Source organism: Dufourea novaeangliae, unplaced genomic scaffold, assembly GCF_001272555.1.
Source record: "Dufourea novaeangliae isolate 0120121106 unplaced genomic scaffold, ASM127255v1 scaffold8, whole genome shotgun sequence".
Taxonomy (NCBI): domain Eukaryota; kingdom Metazoa; phylum Arthropoda; class Insecta; order Hymenoptera; family Halictidae; genus Dufourea; species Dufourea novaeangliae.
In genome coordinates this window covers 6,080,354-6,106,428 of record NW_015373923.1, presented here as the reverse complement: position 1 = coordinate 6,106,428, position 26,075 = coordinate 6,080,354, and the positions used below count along the sequence as shown (strand labels likewise).

Here is a 26,075-nt window from a genome sequence, read left to right as displayed (position 1 = left end):
TTGGTTTATGCAAAAGTTATAATGGACGAGGAACACGCATACACGTAGAGGTACAGGGGGATGGTGGACCCCGGGGTATTTGACTTCAACGTTGCCCCGTTACCGAGAAAATAACGGAGAGAGAACGTAAAATTGTTCTGTAACATCGTTCCGTCGAGTAATGAAACTTCGACTGACTGGAATTAATTTTCACTATTCCTCTCTCTCTCTCTGATTCTTTGCGTGTTCCACGGAGTGGAAAATTAGAATAAAATAACGGATTCAACGATCGCTGTGTGACGATTTTAAAAGCGCCGCCAGAGAGCACTGTTTTCCTCCGGGATACGTATATCGAAGATCGTGTATTTCTTATTTAAATTAGTTGCGTTTGAAATGTACCGAACTGGAAGAATTATAAATTGTTTTTTCTAAAATGAAATCAAAACATACTTGCAATACAATTTTCGCAGACTGTTGAAGAGTGTACGAAGGCTCGGAAGTTGTTTCGAGCTCCGTTTCAGCAGTTTATTGAGATCGTTTATATAAATTCTATGGACTTTGATTTCAGTTGGAAATTCTCTATGTTCGATTAACCCTCAGGATAAACGTGACAGTTATGGACTTTCGATATTTTATTTCCCTGCACCATGACGCAGGAAAATTGAGCTTACCCTCTACGTTTCTTCTTCCGTCTGTGAAAAGAGGAACCCCGAGGGATCGTCGAAGGAAATTCTGTAATGATTATCGCATTTTTTTTCGCGCGTGCTTCAGGCAGAATGCTCTCTTTTCCGGAGTAACGAGCATACGGTCCCGTCAGAAGGTCGTTACTTCCATTTTCCCTATTTTTTATCCCCTCTGGAAAATATTTCACGATTCATTGGTTGACAATTACTGTCAAACAAAGTCAATAATGTGTGCCGGACATTTTCTTGATAATTTTGAAAGCCAATCGAGATCTAATATGAATGCCACTAAAAAGGCTATTATAAGATAGCTACCTTGTATATTTATTTTCTTATCGAGCAATTCGTCAGAAAATACACACACACGCGGTTGATTTCCGACAGTTTGCCAACGATAATAACAGCGTATATTTATTTATTCAAATTCTGGTTGGCTAAACTGGGTCATCGTATAAATCAATTGAAATTCGTCAAGGTGGGTATTTTAACGATTAAAAATAGTCTTTTGCGCTGCGTCGCGTCGCGGAGGAACGAGGAAAAAATGTTGGCAATATTTTTGAAACGCTCGACAAGATAACGATATACGTAAAAGCTGCTGCACGGAGCTTGATGTGTGTTTGTACGTTTATACGAAACCAGAGTCCTCAATTCGATTTCCGGAGCGCGAGACGACGCGACAATGCAAATAGCGTTTAAGAGCTGCGCGAAGGCGCGACATTGACATACGTCGTCTGACGTTTTTCATGGAAATCATGGTCACTGAACCATATTAGAATCCTCCGTTAATATTTTCTTCAGTTTTTTACTCGATTACGTTACATATAGTCGAAGCTATCAATGGTATTCGAGTAGATAATTTTGATGATATCATTTTAGTCTTATCTTAGAAATATTCAATAATTATTGTAAATATATAAACCACTCTAGAAGTGGTAAAAACATCGGAGACTCATTATACTCATCAAACAATTATCATGTATTAGGTGTAATTACCAATAAGTCGTCTACTATATTTTTGGTAAAATCAGTAATTCGTTTTTATGGAGATCAAGGATCTGTACGATTTCATTTATATTCGTAATGATTTCCCAACACCCTGTACCATTTTTGCTCAACGTAAAATCGAGAAAATTAATTTGCAATTATATCGCCTTACATTTAGAAGATACAGTGGACTACGTATTGGTAAAATAAGTGATCATTTATCTTTTAAACATCCTAGACCTATTGTAAAACACAGAAAACGTAAATGTATATCACAATTCTGTAGCGAAGATTTCTCACTTTCGCGCGAAAGAAGACGAAACGGTTTCCACAAGTCACGTGGCGCGACACGTAAGTATCTTAACCACTTCCGGTGACCGTAATATCTGTCGGGGAAACGTGTTCGTTCTGTGAACTACGACCGTCCTCCACTGAAACAAAAGGGTTCCTTTCGCAAAGACATCGCCCGTTTCTTTCGCGACTTCTTTAATGAATTCCTGGGTATACGGACGTAGGTGGCTCTATGCAACCGAGAAATCGAGAAAAAGCCACCCGAAGAGATTCCTTTTGGTTCCCGTCGCCTTTCGTCTTCACGGTCGGTGCACAAGATTTCATTCATAAAAGAGAAAAATGTCGAAATCGCGAAACGTCAAACTAATTCCTTTGCCTCTTGTTTCAGTACTGTGACATTAAATTTATGACAGAGTATGAATTCATCGCGCAGAAGAGAATGCAAGGGGTGTGTTCCTAGAAGAAACGAGGAATATTCTACCTGTTATTGGGGGATAAAAAGGTATTTTACGTATCAATAATTGCTTTGATCCGAAACTACAGACCTTTTAAAGTGTATGATGGAAATTTGAATAGTTGGACAGGATATTTAGTTGACAGTGTGTAGAAGGTTCAGGTCGTCGAACGGTTTAAAGTAGCGAAGCAACATTCGTGTATCCTTTAGCAATCAGCGAGGCAACGCTGCGAGGCTTCTATCCTTACAGGAAGAAGCCATTCAGAACATTCCCTGTGAATCACTCTGTCAAAATTAGAAGTCTTCCTTCATTCACTATCTATTTCTATTACACTGAACATGTGAAAATAGATACAGTTCTATAAGAAAAGAATAGATGGCGGTTTCAAGTCGATAAAATCGCCTTAAGATCCAAAAGATCAAATTCTTCGTTCTACACTTGAAACCTACAAAAGGGCGGGAAAATATTTAAATGTAAAACGAAAATATAACTGGTTCGTGCAAAGGCACCGTTCAATAAGAAAAGAAAAAGGTAGTTTCAACTCGAAATTGTCGTTCAAGATCCGAAAGATTAAAATCTCCGTTCGTGAAAATCGTAAAAGGGCGGGAAAATATTTCGATTTAAAAGGGAGCATAACTGGTTCGATGCAAAGGCATCATTTTATAATAAAAGGAAATCTCAGATTCAAGTCGATAAAGTCGTCTACCCGAAAGATCGAAATCTCCATTCGACCTTTGAAAACCACAAAAGGGCGGGAAAATATTTAAATTTAAAACGGAAATATAACTGGTTCGATGAAAAGGTACCGTTTTACAAAGAGAAGAAAATTGCAACTTCAGGCCGATAGAGTCGTCTTAAGATCAAAAAGATCGAAATCTCCACTCGCCACTCGAAACATGTAAAAGGGCGGGAAAATATTCGAATTTAAAATGGATATTACAATTGGTTCGATGCAAAGGCCTGGAATTAATTTGTACACCTGATACTAATGTCCTAGATATACAGACGCAATCACTGAGTGACAATTATTCACAATTTCTTCGTATCGGGTTTTTCCAGAGGATTCGAACCGCTTCAGGCTGTTAGATCGACTGTAAAAGTCTATTTCCAGCGCGAATTAACTGCGTTTGCACCGGTTGGATATGTCGCGACCAGACTGCGCCGCTGGTAATGTTTCTGCGGCCTGGCCGAGGAAACATTGCCCGAGACAGATGCACGGCGACAGTGTAAATACTCGTCTATTCCCCGGGAATAGGTATCCCCGCAGAAGGTAAATCGGCCCGGCAGCGGCGCGTGTAAATACGGACACCACTTACACAACCCGAAAAATCAACTCGACGAAATAATTTAAATTTCATCGTGGTTAGGTAATTCCGGAAAACCCAGCGAAATTACTCAGTGTTTCCCTTCGGCCACGTTGTGTAGGGCATTTACATTGAAATTATAAAGTTGCTGGGGGAATTACCCTTTAATCCAGCCTGTGATTTCGAATAATAATTCATTTATAAGCTCAGTTGTTACTTGGGTGTAACACACACCGTTGTTCTAATGGTGAAGTTGGGAAACTGTAGAAACTGAATTCCTCACGAGAGAAGAAAACCACTTTGTCCATTAATGTAACATCACTTTGCAATGATTTTATCCACCAACCACATGCTATTTTATATTTATTCTCCGATTTTTTTTTTAATACATAGTCGGAAAGTAAATTAAAGTATGAATTAATTTGGATGTTCAAAATCCTTCGTGAATATTTTCTTCAGTTTCCACGCGATTACTGTCGATGGGATTCGAACCAATAATCTGATTTCAAGCGTCGCTCGTCACATATAAGCATATTCATTAATGATATCAAATGCATTGATAAGTACTTCAGTGATTTATATAATAAAAAATATTCATAAATATTTAATAATCAAAATCACTGAAATAAATTCATTTAACAGAGTAACTGCATTTTCCGTGACTTCAACAATCGGAACGAGGAAATTTCCTTTTGCGTCTCTAGAAGAAGATCACTTCTACGCAAATACAATATCATTGAACAATAACCCTCTATTTACGAAACCACTCACTCGGTAGAACAGAACGATTCGCCTCAACGACGAATCAGAGCTATAATTGACGTTCCTTAATTCGCCCTGAACCCTTTATTCCCTGTCCGGCGGTCTTCATTCCCAAATGTCAAACGCAAACAATCCCCCATCGTGTTTCTGGGGCTATATATCCCCACACACACACGTTCGGTCGAATGCACGTGTAACCCCTGTCTCATCCTGTCGCGGGAGCAATTAATCAATTTCACCGGAGTAGGTGCCGGGGAAACGCCGTCACAACTTGGGGGGATTTTAATTATACACGCAACGATCAAACCCGAAGGAGGAGGTTCGTCCCCAGAAACGAGCTTCTTAGCCCAGCCACGGGTCTCGATATATCGCGTATCTCCTCTATCCTTTCGATTGCGACGACGACTCAATTCCGTAGAGTGCATATCTAGTGTATACTGGGTGTTCAAAGAAAAAACATCATTTAATATTTATATGGCATATGGGACTGACAAGGGAAGGCATCGAAGCGTCCCCCTCCGATTTCGATGAAACTTCGTATGTCTGTTAAGCAATCAAAAATAACGGATACGTATTTTTTTCTATCGGCTGAGGTGCGACTTTACGGGGCGAAACCTTTAATAAAGCGAAGAAAGTTTCATTTGATTCCAGTGTCTGTAAATTTATCCAGAAAACTCTATACTTGCAGAAACATCCACAATCTACTGATAATAGATAAAATTGTATTCGAACAGAACAGAATTGGCTGGCTGACGTTTGAACAGTTCCTACGGAATACCTGAATTTCCCAACATTTGCAGACCCCAAATTTAATTTCCTCGTTTCATTCAAAATTCTCTACTCGGTGCATGCCGGGAATCGTCCCACAATTGGGCAGAAATCAAATTCGAAACTCTGGAATTAAAGGAAAACGAGCCTGCCCAGGTCGAGAAAGATTAATGCAAATAAATCGTATTATCCTTCGTTACCACCGTTAAAGTAATCGAAATTATTCGTAGAGTTCGAGGGACAGAATCGATCGGTTTGTCTTTAAAATTCGAGCAAGGAACATGCCCCCGTTCGTCTTCCTTTCTTTCGATGTGTTTAGCGGAATCGCTTCCGTACAGAGTATTAAAGATCCTCCAGAGGGAGAAAGTTGTTTGCCTTTAAATTGTTAGTATCCGGGGGTAACATCTCTCCCTCCCCTACGACAGTTTGATTGTTATCGTCATCAGTACACTGTTTTCATTCGATCCGCCTACAGAGTTCGCTTAGCTCTCGCAAGAGCACGAGAACTTGAATGTTTACTTCGTCTCGTAACTTCGTCGAGCGTCCCAGAGACTTTAATATTTCCTTCTCGTGGTAATTTCATTTACTCGAGGATTTCCACCGGTCAGGTTCCCGTTAATTCTTCGGATAAAGTGTATTGTATTAGATGTACCAATAACATTAAAACTACCAGAGTAGTCAAAGTGACTGGTTAACACATCCTTATAACGATGATCAAAATGTTACATCAGTGCATCTTCTCAGACCTTTCACAACTTTCGTTGCAATATGAAAACGAAGAAATTAATTAATTCACAAATTTGAATATTTTCAAAAGTTTATTATGCATTGCAATATAAAAACGAAGGAGATAGTTAATTTATAAATGTGAATATTTTCAAATGTTCGTCATGTTTAGCAATCCTATAGTAGGTACTTCTAGCATTAAATTAATCTACTACACATTGTTTAATATAATCTGTCTATTTTCGAGGAAATCAGAAGCCTATGCCGATTTTAGTGATATTTGGTCCTCATTCTTCAATGTCCAGCGCCATTTTGAGAAACGAAAAGGGTAAAACAATGTTTTAAATTTAAACTGTGTTACCAGTTTATTGAAAAGGAATAATGGATTATTTATTGGTACAGCAGATATTATCCTTCAATAATCTTTTATTGTTTTATCCCCCTTTCTTTCTCCTCGATCGAGAGGATTATACGACCAAGAGGACGCCATTCACCCCTTCTCAGGGAGTCGAGGGGGTGTAAATATCGGAGAGTCGATTGATGGTCGCAATTAAAATCACCAAGCGGAACGGATAGAAACCTTTTCCCCCGGCTTCTCGAAAGTGTCGTCGCGACACTTTGTACTCGGAGAATCGCATCAACCGGTTATAATATCGATCCTCTCTATTTCACGGAAGATTCACCTCTCCTGGCTAGAGATTCACGAGGATTTCCATCCGCCTGACTCTCCCCTTCCGAAATTAAGAATTACACAGTCTGCAACGGGGATTTCCCGAAGGTTCGAATGAAATTTTCATTTTCATGTGTCAGCTCGGCCCAGCCGGAAGTAACTCCAAGATCCCGTTTAATCCCGCGGGATGACAGACGTTCATTATTTACGCTCACGTCATCTCTTTCGCCGTATTTTCGCTGGAACGTTTTCAAATATCTTTTTCAGCGGTGTACGAAACCAGGAAACTTACTGCGTTAGCGGAAATTGTTCGATTCAACATTCTGTCTAGAAATTATTTCCTAGGGCTGTTAGCTTCACTTTAAACACAACGATTTTATTGTGCAAATGTGAATGCATAAGTCAGTTAGCGCAAATCATTCGAACATGTAAACCGTGGATGATCATAGTTTCTCAAAAAGTCGAAAATAAATTCGCCTTGAGGAAACCAATTCCGTATTGTTACGTTGAAAGTGAAATCAATGGAAACCGGCGATGCCAAGTTAATGTCTGCGTACTAACGTTGTATGTATAATTTAATCGAGAGTCGTTCGACGGCTGACAGTTTGAGGGGGACGAAGCCTAATTACGTTCCCTAACCTGTAACGGATTAGCATGCTCGAACCTAATGGTGTTAGCGCATGTCTCCTACCGTGACCTCCGGTTATCCGATTGATGAAATCAAGGAATCGATTAGTTCGTCTGCGTGGAAATTTCGCTACCTCCCTTTCCATCGTGGAACTGCGTGTTCTGCATTTTATGGCCCATTTGCACCGTCTCTGAACAACCCAGTCACCCTTCGAGGTCTTAAGGGTGTGTTCAGGCTATTGAGCAATTGGTCGTTGGGAAAGGATTACTAAACGGTAAACGAACGGTGAAAATTGGAGTGAAAAGCTTACGAAAATGTCTTCAAATAAGTATTTTTACAGACTGAGTTCTCCCCGACAGACGAAGGAATCGAAGTGTAATTGGATTAAAGAAATTATAAAGATACAGTTTTCTGAGATATTTCGCAGCTTCTGTTGCGATTACCTTTTGGTTATTCTATTTACATTATCTTTCTACTACGTTTCTACGTAAAAGTAAATATTGTTCCTAAATGTAATTAATAATTATTTGCAATGCAGTTCATGTATACGTAAATTGTGTCGAGTGAGAAATGGCTATTTCACACAACTTGAACCCTAGTCGAGTACTATTGATCTTAACCCTCAGAAACCACACCCCTCCTCAGCATACATAAACACCGCACCAGTGCGACTTGGGATTTGGAATTTTCGATGATTAAGAACTTGAAGGGGATAAAAGCAAACAGAACTCATTACATATCTTTTAGGGTAAAATTTCCTCAGAAATTCAATAGTGATAATTGTAAAAGTGAGAAATAACATTTTAACTAAAATGGTAAATTAGAAAACAAAGGGAGGAAGCAATAGCTGGTTGGTGTAAATTCGCAATATAGTCTCGTGTCCGAGGATTAATACTAGTAATTAATTTCCACGTCTAACAAAAATGGCCGCATTTTTCTTAACCCCACATTCATACATCCGCTCCGCAATCAAGAATTAAAAGGATTACGATCAATTTACTCTCGGAATTCGTTTCAAGTACCAGAAAAATTAATTCCCACAAGCGAGCGCTACAAATCCCAAAGAAACAAAAAAATATATAACTCTTCCTTCCTCTCATTTTCGCGAGCGTGTCCGTTTCCCCATCGCAACAAAGCCACGTCTCGACCACCCACCTCCCTTTCGTTTGTTCGTTTCAATTACAATTCAGGCTCGAGTTTTTTTTCATTGGTCGCCGCGGATTTACAGATTCAATACTCGCGACCTTCGCCTTCAACCGCGCGTAATTCGTAATTACGCGTTACACAAGGGTCGAGGAGAGTCTCTTCCTTCGTCGACCGAATTAAACCGTTGTTCCGTTTCTCTGCCTTTCATTTATCCGGAGGGGTCGTTCGGATCCTGTTTTCTTCTAGCCAGCTGTTTTATCAACGACAAAGGGTCTAGAAATCGAGACAGAAGGCGAGAAAAAACGAAAAGAATGGGACGCCAAAGGAAAAGACCTGTTTCTCCCCTGCTCGCCCTGTTACGTAATCTATGCCTCCTCGCCTCTCTGCGCCGTTTCCGCCTGTTCACCTTTGAACAATGATTATCGCGTCGATCTTTTTCATCCTTAATGAAGCTCTTGTGAAACGTTAACGAGCGACACTGGCTGCCCGGAACGGGGGGCTTGGTTTCCCGATAATTCGACGCGTCGCGAAATAATAGGGGAGCGATTCCGCGTCGGTCGAGTCGGTTAATTATAGGAAAAGTCGAGGGAAATTATTGGGATATGGACTATTTATTGCTCTCGATCGGGTCTGCACTAGGTTATCCATCGGACTACTTGCTAAGCCTTTGCGGATTTGCGAAGTTCAATTTATCGTAAATTGATTGACGACCACTATCTGAAATTTATTATTTTTCTTTTGGTATTTACTCCTCTTTGTTTGAATATTTAGGTTATCGTTGGTTGACCATGGAATATTTTTTAACATTTATTTTAGTACTTGAATTAAAGTTACTAAGTGGTACGAGTCCCTACCCCTATGCCACTTTTTCCCATAGCGGAAATCGAATTTGCTCGTGAGGGTACATGGATCTATTTTTAAAGGGGTTGGAATAATGTGCGAAGCAGTTCGAAATGTAACATCTTCTGAGGATTTTGGTGCTGTTAAGGAAAAAGTAAAAATATCAAGTACCTATAAAGTTAGTTCAACTATCACCAGGCATTTCTGAACTGTAAATTAAGTAACAGAGGATACCGTTTATTACTCTGGAAGATGGTATAATTGAATTATACCTCCAGTTCCTTAATTTGACTGCGTTCCACAGAAGTACGAAAGGAACAGCATAATGAATTACTGTAATTAATGCGGTACGAGTGAATATAACGGAGGGGATATCTCCAGGGCCATTGTAGTATAAAAAGAATTCACATTTTCTGACGTTTTTACGTCCCTATATTATTAGACAGCGGAATTACACGAATATCTACCATGGAAAAACATAGTAAACTCAATACCTTGTTTTTATTTTTCTAGAAATCAGATCTACACCACTTTTAAATTGAACGACTCGGTTCAAGATGAATGAAGTTCTCTACTGCTGCAACAAACACGAGTATAATAATATTGAGTTATTTTGAATTTTCGTAGCGTTACAAGCCCAGCACTTTTACTGAACAAAGGATAAATCGTTTGAACAGTGGACAGGTATTATTTTTCAGGTGTGGAATGGATATATTTGATATCCATCTGGCTGCTCCTTTTTGTTGTTTTCTGTAGGGAATACCGATGGAACGTATGAACAAGCACAAAGTCCATTTTCATTACGTTCCATCAAACTTGTAAAACAAATTACACCGCCTCAACTGGGAAAATTTTATAACATCTACCCAATCAATTAGACTGCCTCATTAGTTGATTTTTCCTTCGAATCCATAGAATATTCTGTACCAAGAATAATACTTCAAACACAACAAATATAGGTTGAAGTATTATTTTTAGCTAAAACAATTGAAGTTGTATATAATTGATAGAATGAAATTACTGAAAAAGAAAGTAGCACATGATATAACTTGAACAATATAAATTTTAACTCTCCTCTTCAAAATGCTACGACCTTCCCGAACAACCCAATGTACCATTACCACCAGATATTATGATAAAATTAAGTATGTACAAAAATCAGTAGGTAAACACACAAATAAATAAAAAGTCGCTGAAAGAGATGAGGTCAAACCTGAACGAACTGATTCGTTAACAGGTTAATCGATAAAATAAATGTTTTCGTTCGTCAGAATGGAAATTTACGTAAACACTCCATAATTCCTATAAGTATACAATGTTTTTCATTCAATATTAAGTATCCCGTGAAACTGTGCACCGTTGTCCTTTCATTAAAATAACGAGAGGAACGTTTCGATTCGATTAACGACGACCAATCATAATGGCCCGTCCCACGCTGACGTTCACGATCGTAAATACGACCGTCGTCGATCGGAATCGCAGGGTCCGTGATCAATTACAGGACCACGGAAGACACCGATCGAGGGGCACACGCGACGTGGCCCACGGCGACAGATTTTAATTGTCGTAATCGGGCTCGAAATGAATTCCCCCGTCGATTTTCGTGTTACGTGACTCCTCGCGACTACGGGAGCCTCGAGCGAATTATAATTAGCACCGAACACTCTCGGGCACGTCTGGTTTCATTTACGCCACCGCCACCGGCTGAATGCACTCCAGATGAGCGGTCGCTCCTCCGTCGGTTGCGCCAACACCCGTTTCCCGTTCGTATAAACAGAACCGATCGTTTTTGCGAAATCGCGCGACAGACGAGAATCTGAACACCGGCGACACGGTCGATATCTGTTGCACAGGAAACGGTCATACACGTTTTACATCATCACGAGTTTTAACCCTTTCAAGCCTGAATTTTTAACAAATAAGTAATTGTATAGCAGTTTTTAAACAACATCTGACTGAAGAATATTGGCTTGAATCGACTTGATTCACAAGGGAAGGCACAGAAGGGTCCCGTTCCGATTTTGATAAAATTTCGTATATCTGTTAAGCAGTCAAAAATAAGGGATACGTATTTTTTTGTATCGCCTGAGATGTAACTTTAAGGGGTTAAACCATCCCTCGAAGTTTCGATCCGAAATTTTTTTGTTATAAACAAATTATATTTTGGACAATTTGTTAGCACTATATTATTCTACATAAAAAACCGCAAACCTTGTCCATTAGAAGTTTTCATGTATCTCCTCTGGTTTTTAAGATAATATTTTCGGGTCGAAACTTCGAGGGATGGTTTCACCCCTTAAAGTCGCGTTTCAGCCGATACAAAAAAATACGTATCTCGTATTTTTTACTGCTTCACAGACATACGAAGTTTCATCAAAATCGGAGGGGGACACTTCCGTGCCTTTCCTTGTCAGTATGACGACGGAGGGTTGAAAGGTACTTCTAATCTATAAATGTGAGTTATACTTTCTCTAAATGACACCAAACTCAGAAGAGTAGATAGACCATCAGCTTCAAGGCATTAACAAAGTGCACTCGTTCTTGAAACTACGATGCTGATGAACAATAAAATAGTGTCTTCTGTTATAAAGGAAAACAATTTACCAGGAGTCACTGAAAAGCTGCCTGACCTAGCATTAAAAAACTTAACCAAGGACGCGTACGTAACTCCTATGCAATGAAAACAAAGAACAGACCAGAAATGAATAGTCGTTCAAAGTAATTCGAGGTGCAGTTAAAGTAAGGACCTTAATGAAGTCGAGTCGATAAGCTAATGTCGAGATGAGAAAGAAGAAAAAAGAAAAGGTGCCTCGAGGATTTACATTTCCCGACCTCGTCGCACAAGGTTTTAGTTTCAAGCGGCAAATAATCCTGCTCTCGAAAGATTCATTGTCGCGGATATCGGTTCTTTGAAGGAGCATCTACGGAGAGAGCGTGTGTCGCGAGACCTAATTCCATAATGGAGGATTACCCCCTAGGGCAAACGATATCGAATAAAGTAAATCGGTGTTTCTTCGTCAATTACACTGTTCAACACGAATTTCGATCTGCAACATCCACTGAGTAATCCTTGTAAAGTGTCATCTCTTAAACACCAATCCATAAGCAAAGTTTAATAACCCCTTACCCTATGATTTTCTGATCCTCTACAGTCTCCATAATTACTTTATTATCAATAATTCCCCAAAAACAAAAGGAATTGTACTTATCGCAATTGTACATTTACTCTAAAACGTAAATATTGATATTAGCAAACTAGTATTTCACTTGGGTGCAAAGAAAACGAATGATATTTCTGTTTGTTGAATCCATTTTGATATCGTCACCACGAGTCTGACTCGATGTTAGAAGGCAAAGGATTAAACCCATGACTTTCTGTGAAAACGCACAGTTCTGGGCACAAAATGACGTATTACGTAAAAAGTACAATTTACTCTGAAAAGATACAGGAGAGTTTCCTAAATATATTTGACGAGGATCATCCACTGGAGGTTGTAGAACAGAAAAAATGTTTTAATTTGTTGGACAACGTTACCCGAGGGATCGTGGTGATATGTCGGAGATCCCTTTCTCCTGTGCGTTCGCCCCTTTTCGAGGGGTTGAATGGAAGGCGAGATTACGGTCTCCCCATTCTTTAAATGTCGCCACTCCGAAACGCGGGCGGTGCACGAACCCCTGCGACAATGGGCAGCGTGGTTCGATAAAAGAATTTCTGGCATCGGAGGGAATATGTTCATGGAAGATTGTCTCGGAGCTTGTTACGCAAGCTACGAGAAAGATTCCTTTCTTATTTCCCCGTGAGTGTCGCCGTTATTGTGACGTTCTCCCATCCGGTCTAGTCGACATGACTTGTACACGACGTTAGGGTGATATCTGAGAACACGGGCGGAACCTCCTAAGAAATAACCCACGCAGATTCCTTAGAAAATTTACAGGAGTATAGGGATCAACTGACAAGATAAGGGAGAGGTCGCAACGAGAGGGTCACTGATTGTCATGAAACTTTCAGGACATGTGGAGTAGGCGTCTTCCTCTTTACAAATCGCTCCTATGTAGAAACAGATAGTCGAAAGGTTTTGAGTTATTTGATTTCGGTGTGACTTGAATACATGTTATGTTGCCCGATTATTCGTAGGTGTTGTAGCTTTCGGACAACGTCTGTGGTTTCTATATCGTAACGACCAGAGTTTAAGTATGAAATAAAATTATATATATTTATAACACAAATTTAATATAAAAAAAACCATATATAACTTGAACATAATTATTTATAGACAACTACGTTCCTTGAAAAATTTATCTTCGTGTATTTGAGGAAGTTTTAGATGACCAGAGCTCGGTTTCTGGTTAGGTTATAGGACACGTTAGGGTTCAAATACGTCACAATATTTTTTGGAAGGGACGTATCTAAAACTCTGGTCGTGACGATATGTAGAAACCATGGACGCTGTCTAAATATTACAATACCCGCAAATAATCGGGCAATATAAGTTGTATTTAAATCACTGCTGGGAAACTTTGAAAGCAAATAACACAAAAACTTTCGAGTATCTGCCCCTGTACAATACACGTCCTAAAAGTTCCACTAAAATCGGCGATCCGAGTTGAAGCCCTCTCTGCTTGTGAAAACGGAGGTTGAACCCTCTAAGAAATAGCCCTCGAAGGTTGTTGAACAATTTAGAAGATTGTAGAGATCAACGGAGAAGCGTACTACTGTACTGATCGATATAAACGATTTCAATAAAATGCCATTCCTGTCGATAGAAACTATAAAATTTTTACAGCAAAATAGTATTTACTAAAACTGGTGTGTTACAGTCAACTAATATTACAGCAATATTGGAGCAATCAAAAGACTCTAATCGTCTGTACCTTACACATCTATTTCGTCCTCCAATAGATGTTTCGCGTATTTCCACCCATTTTTTACCCTGCAGCCCTCGTTTTCTCGGAATTCCACCTTTGACACACAAACACGCCTCTTTTTTCCTCTTGAATACCGAACCGCCTTAAATATATCATCGTCTTTCTCACTCTCCACATCCATTTTTTCCGTCCTCACCTTGGTAGGTCTGTGCCAACGATAACCAAGCTTCTCTTCCCCTCCTTACAATCGCGAAATCCCTGTCCGAGACATGTGTGCCGATAAAATACGGGGCCACTTTTCCTTGCGGTACACGACTCTCTTTTCACGACCGCGAAGGATCCCGAAATATTTCCATCTGGATCTGAAGCGATGCGCGAAGGGTGCGGCCAAGATTGAAACGTGACCTGGCCGGTCACGTTGGGTCTGGCGCCCCTTCCCCCGGCCTGAAATCTATCTCGGTTCACTGCTCAGGGAAGGGGGGCAGAACTGTCACACTCTGTGTGTAAACTGTGTCAGTAAATCTCAGTACACGTGATCCCTTAGGCAGATTCCTGCCTGGAAAATGTTCGTTCTGATAATCGATCGTCTTGTATTTTCTATCTAACGATTGCCAATCTATACATAGGCAGGAAAACATCGTTACTACCTAATTTGTTTTATGAATTAAGGACAGTACTATAACTTTTTGGAACACACCGTGCAGTGTTACATTGTTTGCTTTCTCCTTTGCACTGTTATTTATTGTTGTTCTTTTATGTTATAGCAGCTATGATAAAGTTGTATGCCTATTCATATTAAATAACATATCTTTATATCACCGAAGTCACTAATCACATTTGCAACCGTAAATTATTAATAATCATGGTAGATAGTATTAGATGTATGAATTACCAACGCGACGTCGAAAAATTCATGCTTCTCTCACAGCACAATAAATTTCCAAGAGACAAAGTTTTTTCAACTATTACATTGTATATCTTCTCTCTGGCAGTTTGTTTTTCTTATCCGAACTACATCCTCTGGGTGTGACGTCTGCGTTCGTTTTAACCTCGACGTTTATTTAGAGTAGAGGGCTTTTTTCGACATTTATTTTTGATAGACGCGACCGCAAGTTTCGCGACGATACTGAAATAGAGACTTCTGTTTACGAAATTTCGCGTATTCCCGTTGTGACGCGTGTGAAAATCCAAGTTTCCCGGTGTTTCGCGCGAGTCACCGAATTTTACTCGACCGAACAGAGATATAAAACGTAGAATCAAGCACGGGGGGTTGTAAGAAATAGAAATGAAAATTCTTAACGACTCCGTGTTCTCACCAGACTATATAAGTCATTTTTCATGTATGCCTCAGAGCAAATCGACCTCCTCGAGTACCACGTAACTTCAGGGGACGCCGTAAAAATGGCGGCGACATGAGCTAACCGCTATTAATAATTTACCGATCCATTAATGCTGACGATGTTTTGAAGGGGGTGGGAGGAGGGGCAAACGACTCTTTCGGATGGTCTTCGCTTCAAACGATGTCTCGCTGAGAGTAACAGCGACGGTTTCGTAGAGGACTGTCGACAGTTTGCCCCGGAAGACTTTTATGATAATGACCGAACGTTTAAGAATCACAAAAAAAAAAAGAGAACACGTTTGCAGGAGAATCGTGCAACGACGACTTGAATCGCAAACGTCGTTTCAAGCTCTGCGCGTGCCAGAAATAGAATCTGGGTTTACAGTGGAGCAATACCCTCTTTAAGTATCGAACGTCCAACTGTCATCCGCTTCGCGACTTTTCTTGCCCCCTTATCGCCCAGTCGCACGTTTGCTCACTTCCGATCCGACCCCCGATAAGATTTCTGATATCGAATAATGGATACGGAAGTGAAATAAGACGAATTTCCTTGGACGAAATTTAGGGGTTGATAAGGATTGATAAAATCGGTTTTTTGTTATTTATTCTTCACGCGACCGTCGATCTTAAAATTACGGAAACGGCGTTAAGGTGTTGCACGTTATGTTTTATGGTGTTTTTGCGATTTATGGACTCGTTAGTCGGGGATTTTTGGAAGTTCTTTTGGTAGAAATGTCACTTGTGGATCAATTTTCGAATGTTAGCGACAACAGTTACTCTCTGCTACATGGAACTTAGTTCATAAACAAATATGGAATTTACGATGATCGAATTACTCGGAGGAAAGTTAAGAAAGTTAATAAGAAAGTTGCGTAAGCTTTAAGAAAATATGCGAACAAGTCAATTTTGGTTCCAAGGATGAACATGGTGGAGGCTGGTAGTGTTGACGTATAATTATTTAAAAGCATTATAATTATTTTAAAACATAATTAACGATCGATGAGGAAAGTGTTGCGTTTTGATTACGTTTGAGGGTAAACGCGAGTTTGCTTGATACCTCGAATCTGCGACTTGTTACTACGATACGGAATAAATATCGCAATCCCAAAGGCAAACACGTCTGCTGGTTATCTTGAATGTGGGCTCAAAGTGAACCACCGTCGCCGCGAATTAATGAACACGGAAGTTTCGTTTTGACGCTTTGTAGACATCCGCCGTCTCTCGTTTAGCCCTCACTAATTTTCCTCCGAAGAGGGTTGTTTCAAAGTGCCTAACGCGGGAGGGATCACTTTGTCTCCCTCTTGCAGGTGCCGGCGAACACAGTTAAGCCGCGATCACGCGGTTTCATCCTCGGCGAATTCTAATTAGTGGAACTTCGAACACGCCTTCAAAATTCTCCGTCGTCGTGTTAATTAATTTCGCGGCTGTTTTATCTACATATACCCCGTTCATCTGGCCGCGGGCGAGCCGGTAATTTTTCGCGAACAGCTACTAACCCCTTCCTGCGGTGAGCAATTAGGGGTGGGGCACTTAGAGTTCACGGTAATTGCCGTGATAATAAACGGATAGGATCTCGGATGGCCGGTTGAAAGACACCTGTTCGATTCTGAAATACACGTGGATCGCCTGCAAAGCCGCAGGGACATTTTGTATTTCTGTAGAAATTTCTCAGTGACTTTAATAATTCGAAGTTGCTTCCTATTTATGTGGTATAGTGGAATTTCACGAATTTCTGTGTGCCAGTTTGTGAGAAGAACGATTCATTTGGTGTATCTATGCGCGATCAGTTGTATAGCCATAATATGTAGATTAAAATATCTGCATTTGACATGACGAACAAAGTTTGAATTTGATAAGAAAATCGTCGATTATTCACTGACATATCTCATTTTTACGGGATCTTTCATAATCGTTCATTTTCGCGAATCCATAGACGAGTCAACTTATTACATCGAAAAATATTGTTACAAATTATCGGAATTATCATTCATACATGACAATGTAGGTATCCCCATATATTATAATTTCTCACTGATTTCATTACGTCATCTTTTAAATCTCTCACGCTGAAAACACTTTCTGTACCCACTATGAACATAACCTAGAACGAACCATATAACCCATAAATACAATTTGTATTACGTATCGACGATACTACTTTCACTATAACATTAAGTTAAGAATTAATGTAAGATATTTCCAAAGTATATTAGAGAACAAGTCAGTTTTATATCGAATTATAGCCTAACACAGATCATTTTTAACTTGTCGTTACGCTGAAAACAGTATTATCGTTCGATGGTAAAAGTCATCGGTATGTGGGTACTTTTTTTCTTCCATTGTACATAACCTAGAATTCAATTTCAGAACCAAACAGAAAGATCGTGCATTTCTGTTTTCGGTTAATGACCGCAAGAATACTAAGTGCATTGTAAATATGTACTGTCAAGAACGTACCTCGAGACGAAAATAAAATAACTGAATCACAGCCTCCGCTTGCTAGGGCGTCATCGGTGTCGGAGGGCAACGGCCCGACGACGGGTTATCGTACCGAATTTAGTTTCGTTTAGTCGCGATCGAGGATACGATCTTTTCCTCTTTACAACGGTCTCATAATCTTCGTTAACGCGGGAATATACAGTCTGCAGGGTCGCCTCCTGCGGAACGTTCACGTTGCAGATTAGAGTCTCCCCGCGACGCGTCAATTATGTTACACACACCGATCCCTGGGGTAACTCGTTATTGGTTAACAGTGGAAAGAAGTTCTCCGTGCCCAGACGTCGGTGTGAATACCCGAGAACGGGAACAGGTATACCTTCGCTTTTCGCGCGTCCCTTTTATGAAATTACGTGAAAGGTTTGAGGTGTCGGGTAGAAGATTAAGGCGTAGATCAGAACGAAGTGCAGCCTGCTTCAGAAGGTCGAAAGGCCGATCCGATAAATTTTTGTCGGGTATGTTGCATAAATATAAGTAGGTACCGTGACAGAAGTGTTGACAGATTGTCATGGAATCGATATTGACACTACAACGGCCGATGATGCCACAGTGGCGTGATGCGAGTGCAAACTGTTAGTGGCCGATGACGCGACAGTGGCGCCATGTGAGGGTCACCTAGTACTTCTCGGATATTCAAAATTAGTGAATTTTTTTCAGATACATATATAGCAAAAATTATATTTTGTTAATTCCTGACAACAACAGCGGGCCTCCGGTGAAAGTTACCGGCGAAACTAGCTGGTTGTCATAGTATTAATAAAAAATATGCGCTGTGTTCACAGCGTAGATTCTGGGCATTAAAATAAAGAGAAAATGTCATATATGTTTACTTTATTTTTTCAGTTATAATTTTTAGTAAAAGAACAACGATATATGTAAATGAGTGCCCGGTGAAATATCCAACGTTCTTGCTGTATAGTTACAGTTGAAGACAAGAAATAAGCAAATGCTATCGAAGTAAAAATAGATCATTAAAATAATCAGTGTGAAGAGATACAGAAGATACGACTTTAAGGGCCACAGATACAAAGCTTCTATCGACCAAGATCAACAACACGGCTAAAGAGAATCGCGGAAAATATTCTCAAGACTTTTCAAGACTGTTTGCTCGAAACTTTATTCGAAGTGTAAGAACGTCAGGATCGAAGACCAAACAGCAAGAACCACCCAAGCAAACAGTGAGCATCGACTGTTCGGAAAGAATAAAGAAGCCCCCTCGAACGGTGTATACACAATAACGTGTCCTATTTACAGAGAAATTCTGGAAACCTAATACATTTCTCAGCGAGCACAATGTACATCAACATGAGTTTGGTATCTCTCAAAGGGCTCACCCCTCTAGGGAGTGATCTAGAACCGGGGAATGTTCACCGGAATTAGTTGTGTTGAAGTCGCCAGGTCGGAACAGTTTTGGAACTCTCGGGTAAAATGGCGGAAAGTTCCCAGCTCAACAAACCAGCAGTGTGTCGGTGCGTTGGTTTGGCCGTGTTAACTTGACGGTCGCGATTCAGAAATTAGGTTCTGTGTCTCAGCGGGAAGGCGTTCGTGATTCAAATAGAGAGGCGGAGGAAGGTTTATTTTTACCGGGGTCGAATCAGCGCCGTTTCATTGAAGCCACTACCCCCCACCAACCCGTCTGTCTGGAACAACAACAATAGCAGTCGACGAGCGAGAAAGGGAACGCACGTTCATCTCCTATGAAATAAATGACGCCCGTGAAAAAAAGTTCTGTAAATCGGGTCACAGCTTTGTGCACGAGCGCCCAAGGCCTCCTGCGGTTTTCCCGAGAACCGTAATATTTTTTTTTTATTTTCTCGAAAATCCCTCGTTTGTTTTTTATCGCTACGAGTGTTTTTCCGGTGCAGTGGAAGCTTCTGGGGCGAGATGTGTGTATTTACCACACCACGTTCTTAAGATTCCTGATTCCACACCTGCGTAGCTGGCTGACGTGCGCGTGAATCCATCACACTGTTTTGTCTGCTTGTACTCTGGTATTAAATTTAAAAGCGGATGCACGCCGTGAGGCGATTCAAGCCGCCTACTCGTGAAAATTTATTACAGTGGCGGGGTAGGTCACGAATTCAAATGAATATCATAAATCGTATCGTGGAACCATTAGTGGGAGTGTTATAGGCACGGGAATTCAGGCGACACGGACGGGCATCGAGAGGGATGAATGCGCGGAGTAACGAAAACAGTTGAATGGCGGGCCGTAGTAGAGGGGGTTGGAATGTTTGTTGAATTTCTGTGATGCGTCATACTTGATTTCGTATCGTTTGGTAATTGGAGGCTTCGCAGGATGCAGATCTTATCATAGAAACGTTGAATTTCCAGTGAAATGAGTTTAAAAATTAGTCTCTCTGGGCTATGTCCTTCTTTCTTTGTGTATTTTTTTATTCTGTGATAGGATAAAGTGAAATAAGGTACTATGCAAAAGACCACCAGGTACCTGCCTTCGTTCGCTAGGAAAGCTCAATTTTCCCAAAAATTTTATATAGCCCGAACGAAAAAACTCCATACGTTTCGTGCATGATTCGACGACCTCGACAAAGAGCCTATCTGTTCCGTACAAGCCGTCCGAGCAACCGAGGTCTCAAAGGAAGAGACTGGTCGTGATGGCGGCCACTTTGGCGAATCGTTGTCTGCTTATCAACCCCGTACGAAACACGGGTCGTCATGCGCCCGCGAGTCTCGTGCTTATTTAACGACACGCTGTCGTCAATCGATATACCTTTCTACGATCCCTCGCGGCCGAGTAAACAACCCCCCGGCGTACAAAGGGTCTCGTGGATGCAAAAAAGACTGGCTCCAAGGGTGAACCTCGAATATTTCAAACATGCAGAGATATCGCAACCTCGCTAGAACGAGCAACGGGAGAGGATTTTTCTTTCCAAATGTGATCACAAGTTACGAATTTTTTTCGTTAGTCTCTATTTTTTATTCGTGTGTCACGTGTGGCGATATTCGACGATTTAAGGCTGTCCCTTTGGAGTTAAAGGTCCGTAATCAGTTGAAATTGGAATTAACAATCAAATTGGAGTTACCAGTATTCCAATTGAAATTCAATTTGAAAAATAAAATTGGAATTAGATTTGGAATTATTCAACGTAAGGGAAAACAGAGTGTGGAAATTGTGATTTCTTACCTGGAGCAACACGCTTATCGTAGGAACGATATAGAGTATTCTAAATTTCTGATAATTTATGGGGTAAAAATGAACTGTTCGCTGAGAGTATTACTAGGTATGTTGGAATCTTTCTGCTGTACTTCGAAAAATTCAGAAGAAAGTATTAGAAACATAATATTCAGTTGATTTGAAAATGGCGCCGTAGGAGCATTGAGAGGTGTGAACGTGACCGCTCGTCACGTGATCACTGGTGCGTGCGTGGGTTCCTGCGCGCGCGTGTGTTTGGCGTGTCGCACAGTTCGTCGCAAATAGTTCGTTAACGCGTACACGTGGGGTGATTTTTTTTGTTTCTTTCCTTTACCATTATACGTATCAAAGACACGCTACATTTTTGTTGTGTATTTGTGAAGCCAAGAATAAATATGTATTTGTTTTCACATAAACGGGAGTATACGATAATTGTATACGACCCAGGAACCTTCTGACAAGAAGAGTCGGTTCGAAGAAAATTTCGGGACAAAGTTTCAACCTTCAAGATGAGAGAATTAGAAGTCTCGTTTTTGGAGGCGTGCGTTATTTATCGATTATTTCCTGCGTAACGGTAAGTCTCCTGAATTCGAATCTTATCTTCTGTTACTAACATCGCCTAATCACGCGATAAATTTTAACCAACCTTAACTGGTCGCCAATTGTCGCAACACTGATAACCGGCTACTTTCATTAGTAGCCAACTGTTTTTGTCAGGAAATGAAAAATTTTTTAAAAAATTCAATAACTTTGGATTTGAACAGGACCTTTGTTGAATATCTCTGCAAAAGTACCATTTGACCCACTCACATGACACGCCACAGTAGGGCGTCATCGATCGTCCTAGTGTTAATACCCCGTAAAATAAAGAACATTATCACACTATAAAACTATCGTACGCATTCACATCAGTTTCTCGAAACGTCCCCGGGACAAACAAGGACTGTGAAAGGGTAACGAAGCGTCACGCGTATCTGTAACGTGGGAGTCCCTCCTGCCAACTATTCTCGGTGGTTTTCCTCCACACACATACATACAGTGACACAGTTGCTCGCGCGTGGCTCACGTATAATCCTTGTTTTTCGCGACTAGTCAGAGAACTAAGTACACTTCCGACCTGATGTACAGGGTGTCCCAAAATAGGTGTAAGTTCTTGAAATGGGTGATTTCTGGGGCGATTTAAAACAACTTTTTCCTTAGGGAAAAAAGTCCCCCAAGGCTTTGTTAACGAGACATTAACGAAAAACCTCGACCGATCAGAGCTCGAGACTGCTGGCGTTTTTCGTTAATCACTCGTTAACAAAGCCTCGGAGAACTTTTTTGCTATAGAAAGAGTGGTTTCAAATCATCCCAGGAATCACCTCGTTCAAGGACTCATACCTATTTTGGGACACCCTGTATACGCGAGTCTAGACACGGGCCGCTCCTTATTATTTCCATTCATATTGCCCTGCTTACGTGAAAGTCGCCGATCGTCGAATATAGTTTCCTTTTATTCAATCGTTTCTCCCGTGGGCGTGTGCAATATCCACCGGATATGAGACGTATGTATTCTTCCGTGCGCTACTGGCGACAATTGCGACTGCACACGCAATTTTCTTCTTACAGTCTTCCGCGCTGTTCGTCGCCGGTTCCTCGCGACGACACGTGTTCGTCCCCTTCGCGACACGTAGCTAGGCCAGCGACAGGGGTTGAATTACCAGGCAGAAAATTGATGTCTCGATTTCAGACCGCCTTTCTTAAGTAAATTACAATTTATCGGGTTGAGCCCTCCTCGCCCCCACCCCCCGCCAGCCACCCTTTGACCTCAGGTGGAGGGAAAGTTTCCAGAGCAGAAGAGCTCGGGGAGGGTCTCGGGCGGAGAGGATGAGTTGGAAGATTACATGGTAAAGGTGAATCAGATTTGGCGATCGAAAGATAATCCTGAGAGTCTTTTTACTGTTGTAGTCATATAGGATTTTACGTGTAATTTTGTTTGGTTTCTGGAATCGAATATGTTATCGTCAAGTTATGTCTATTGGGTTTGATTGGTTTGTGGATTTCGCATAATTACGGGATAGTCGAATGTGTGAAATGAAATAGAATGGAGAGTTTCATGAATTTAAAACGGAAGTCCGATGTCTGTTGACTCCGTTTTGATTTAATCAGGTTGATAAATGTCAGTGGATCGTTTCTTCGTGAAATATGAGCTTAACAGAACGGCAATTTGAATAAACATTCGTTCTTGGATAATGGTATTTCGAGAAAACATTGTATCGTAGAGTATGGATGTTTGTACAAATTGACGATTTTATGGATTCAGTTGTAAAAACCGTGATTTGAACGGAAATTGTCCGTATTGAATTATCATCCGGGTAACTCTTCGTTTATAAATGTTCAGGGGAATGAGTATAAATGGTCCGACACCCTCTGCCCCGCCAAACACGCCAATAAGACATGATTTACCCTAACACAGGTGTAATAATATAAATGAGGAAAAAATATGAAAAATCATCAACAGATGCATACCATTTAGTAGAAACGAGTTCACTCGGTATTCTCTGATGAATAAATTCCGATCTCCATCACGACAAGAATAAAGTAACAATTTCACTAAACATTTCCACACATTTGCATATAAAACTCTACTCTCCTTCAATTCGAACCAAGTTTATGATTACGATGGCCACATCCAAACTCGCGGAATCCTACACAAAAGAGATATCCAATGCAGTGCATATTCAGCTTCCAAATAAAATATCCCCTTACGTCACAATAACTCAAAAAGAAACCTACCAAAAGACATCAGTTTGCGATCCCGTTTTTCACCCGTACGAGTGTCATTAAAATTCATTAATAATTCCACTACGAAACTGTCACGGTAACCGTACCCTATCTGTCAAAAGTTTCGTCTGGAAAGTTTCGTAGAAGGAGCTTCCTTCGTAATGCATTCCCTTCAGGCCCTCCAGTCGCGTGTATTAGTATCCGAAACGTGCTCTTAAACTTTGAACATTATTCACATTATTCTCGACGGTATCCTTTAGAATGCACTTTCCCTGTATAGCTAAGTGGCGGGCGGCGCGGATATAAAGCGCATCTCAGAGATAAAATTCAATGTTACAGCGACGGAGGAGGTCAATGCTACCCGCATGCGTGTAATCATTGGCCAGCCTTCGATCTAGATTAACGACGCATTCTGCACATTTTCTCCTTCTAACAGTTCCCTCTGCAATGCCTAACTTTTCCGGTAAATTGACGGGAATGGGAAGTTCAGTTTGGTACCATTAGCGTTGGTTCGAATTGATTCGAGTCGATTTCTGTCGATTCCAGTCGATTCCAGTCGATTCAGTTAGTTCGATTCGAGTTGGTTGGAGTCGTTTCGGTTCAGTTCGGTTCGAGTCGGTACGGTTCAGTTGCCCCGAAACGAATAAAATATTAATTGTTCTGTTTAACATGTCGCCGATTACGCAAAAAAAAATTATTCAATTTCGAATCAGTAACATTCACTAACCTGTATAGTACACAAGTTTAATTCATTCTGATCTTGTTACACAGTATTGAATTTTCCTCCAACAGGATGGAATTATTTACTTTAATCAGTCACTTGATTCCCGGTTGCACCCTAACCGCCGAAAGTTTGAATTACCCCAGTTCAACAGAGATCGCAGCTCGACTTCCAGAAGTCAACATTGCATGTCGAAGGTAGAATATGATATTGTAATTTCTGTGTGATATTCTATGTCTTACTTGGATTTGTCTCGTGGCTGTTGTTAAAAGGGATCTACGTGAGTGGGTGTAAGTAATGTACGCCTTGGTAATACGCTGAGCAATTCATTTAGTCAACTAAACGTTAACAGGCTACATTAAACCGTAAATTGTCTTACATAATTATTCAGGGATATTATACCGTAACAAGATAAATTTATACCAAATCTTGTCAGATGTGACACTGACTGTATTAAATTTACCTACTAAAATAAATGCAGAGAAGACATTGTCAAATGAATCACTCCAATTCTCGTGTATTATCCAATAAAATGTTGTACTACTGCTGCTCGAATTATATTGGGCAGGAATAAAAATGGAATTGAGGAAATATATTTACATCACGCTAGATTAATATATTTAACTATTGGTGTTAAATTAGTCTACAAACTGTAGGCTTCCGACCATTAATAATTGCCCAGATACGAAAGGAATTTTATTCTTATAGCAGATGTAACATTTACTCTGAATCTTAAATGTTCATGCCAGCGAAACAGTGTTTTACTGTGACTTAAAGAAAACGAATAATATGAATGTTTATTAAATCCATTTTGAAATCGTCATCACGTGTGTGACTGGATGTTGTAAGACTAGGGGTTAAAGAACAAATTTATTAAAAGAATCATTAGGAGCAACAGCGGAATCAGACGATAAGTTACGACAAAATTTTGTTTGTAAATATTTAAAAGTACTAATTCCGGTGTCACTTTATTGAAATTGTGAAAACGCCTCTTCCGTCGAACGGACAAATTCTAGCGAGCGCGTGTGTCACATTTCCCATAAACGGCCGTCTTTTTTCTCGTATATTCCACGATGTGAAAATCGAAGGATTTCCCTTAGTATACGGCCCAGCGAAAACTCCCCCGCCGCTGTTCCGTAGCCCTCGCTAAGCACATATAACCGAGTTCCAGGAAAGCTATCCGGTTCACGGGGTACACGCGATTGGCAATGTTCTTTCACTGGCATCGTAGGGTCAATTTCGCGACGAGAATACACGTGTAATTTCAACGACATTGTTTTCTGAGAATTTGATTGCTCCTCGTGTGTTCAACGACTTCCACGCTTCAATGTTTTCGCTGTTCCGGTATAGGTATACCCACCGACAAGTCTATCTCAGCATCTTCTTCCATGTTTCGATACTGATTTCTGAGTTTGTTTTTCAACGGAATAATTTAAAATGGAATAAGATCGGAGACACGGGAAATAAATGAATGTTTAACGCCTGGCTCTGGATATTTCT

General features: G+C 40.5%; 1 protein-coding gene across 1 annotated transcript in view; it reads right to left on the bottom strand.

Annotated features, from left to right (window-relative positions):
• LOC107194789 overlaps window positions 1–18,045 on the bottom strand; it is a 91,229-nt gene extending 73,184 nt beyond the window's left edge. Inside the window, 1 exon segment of the mRNA XM_015584489.1 lies at window positions 17,899–18,045. The gene's annotated coding sequence lies outside the window, so the exon portion shown is untranslated.
• Window positions 18,046–26,075: the final 8,030 nt, after the last annotated feature.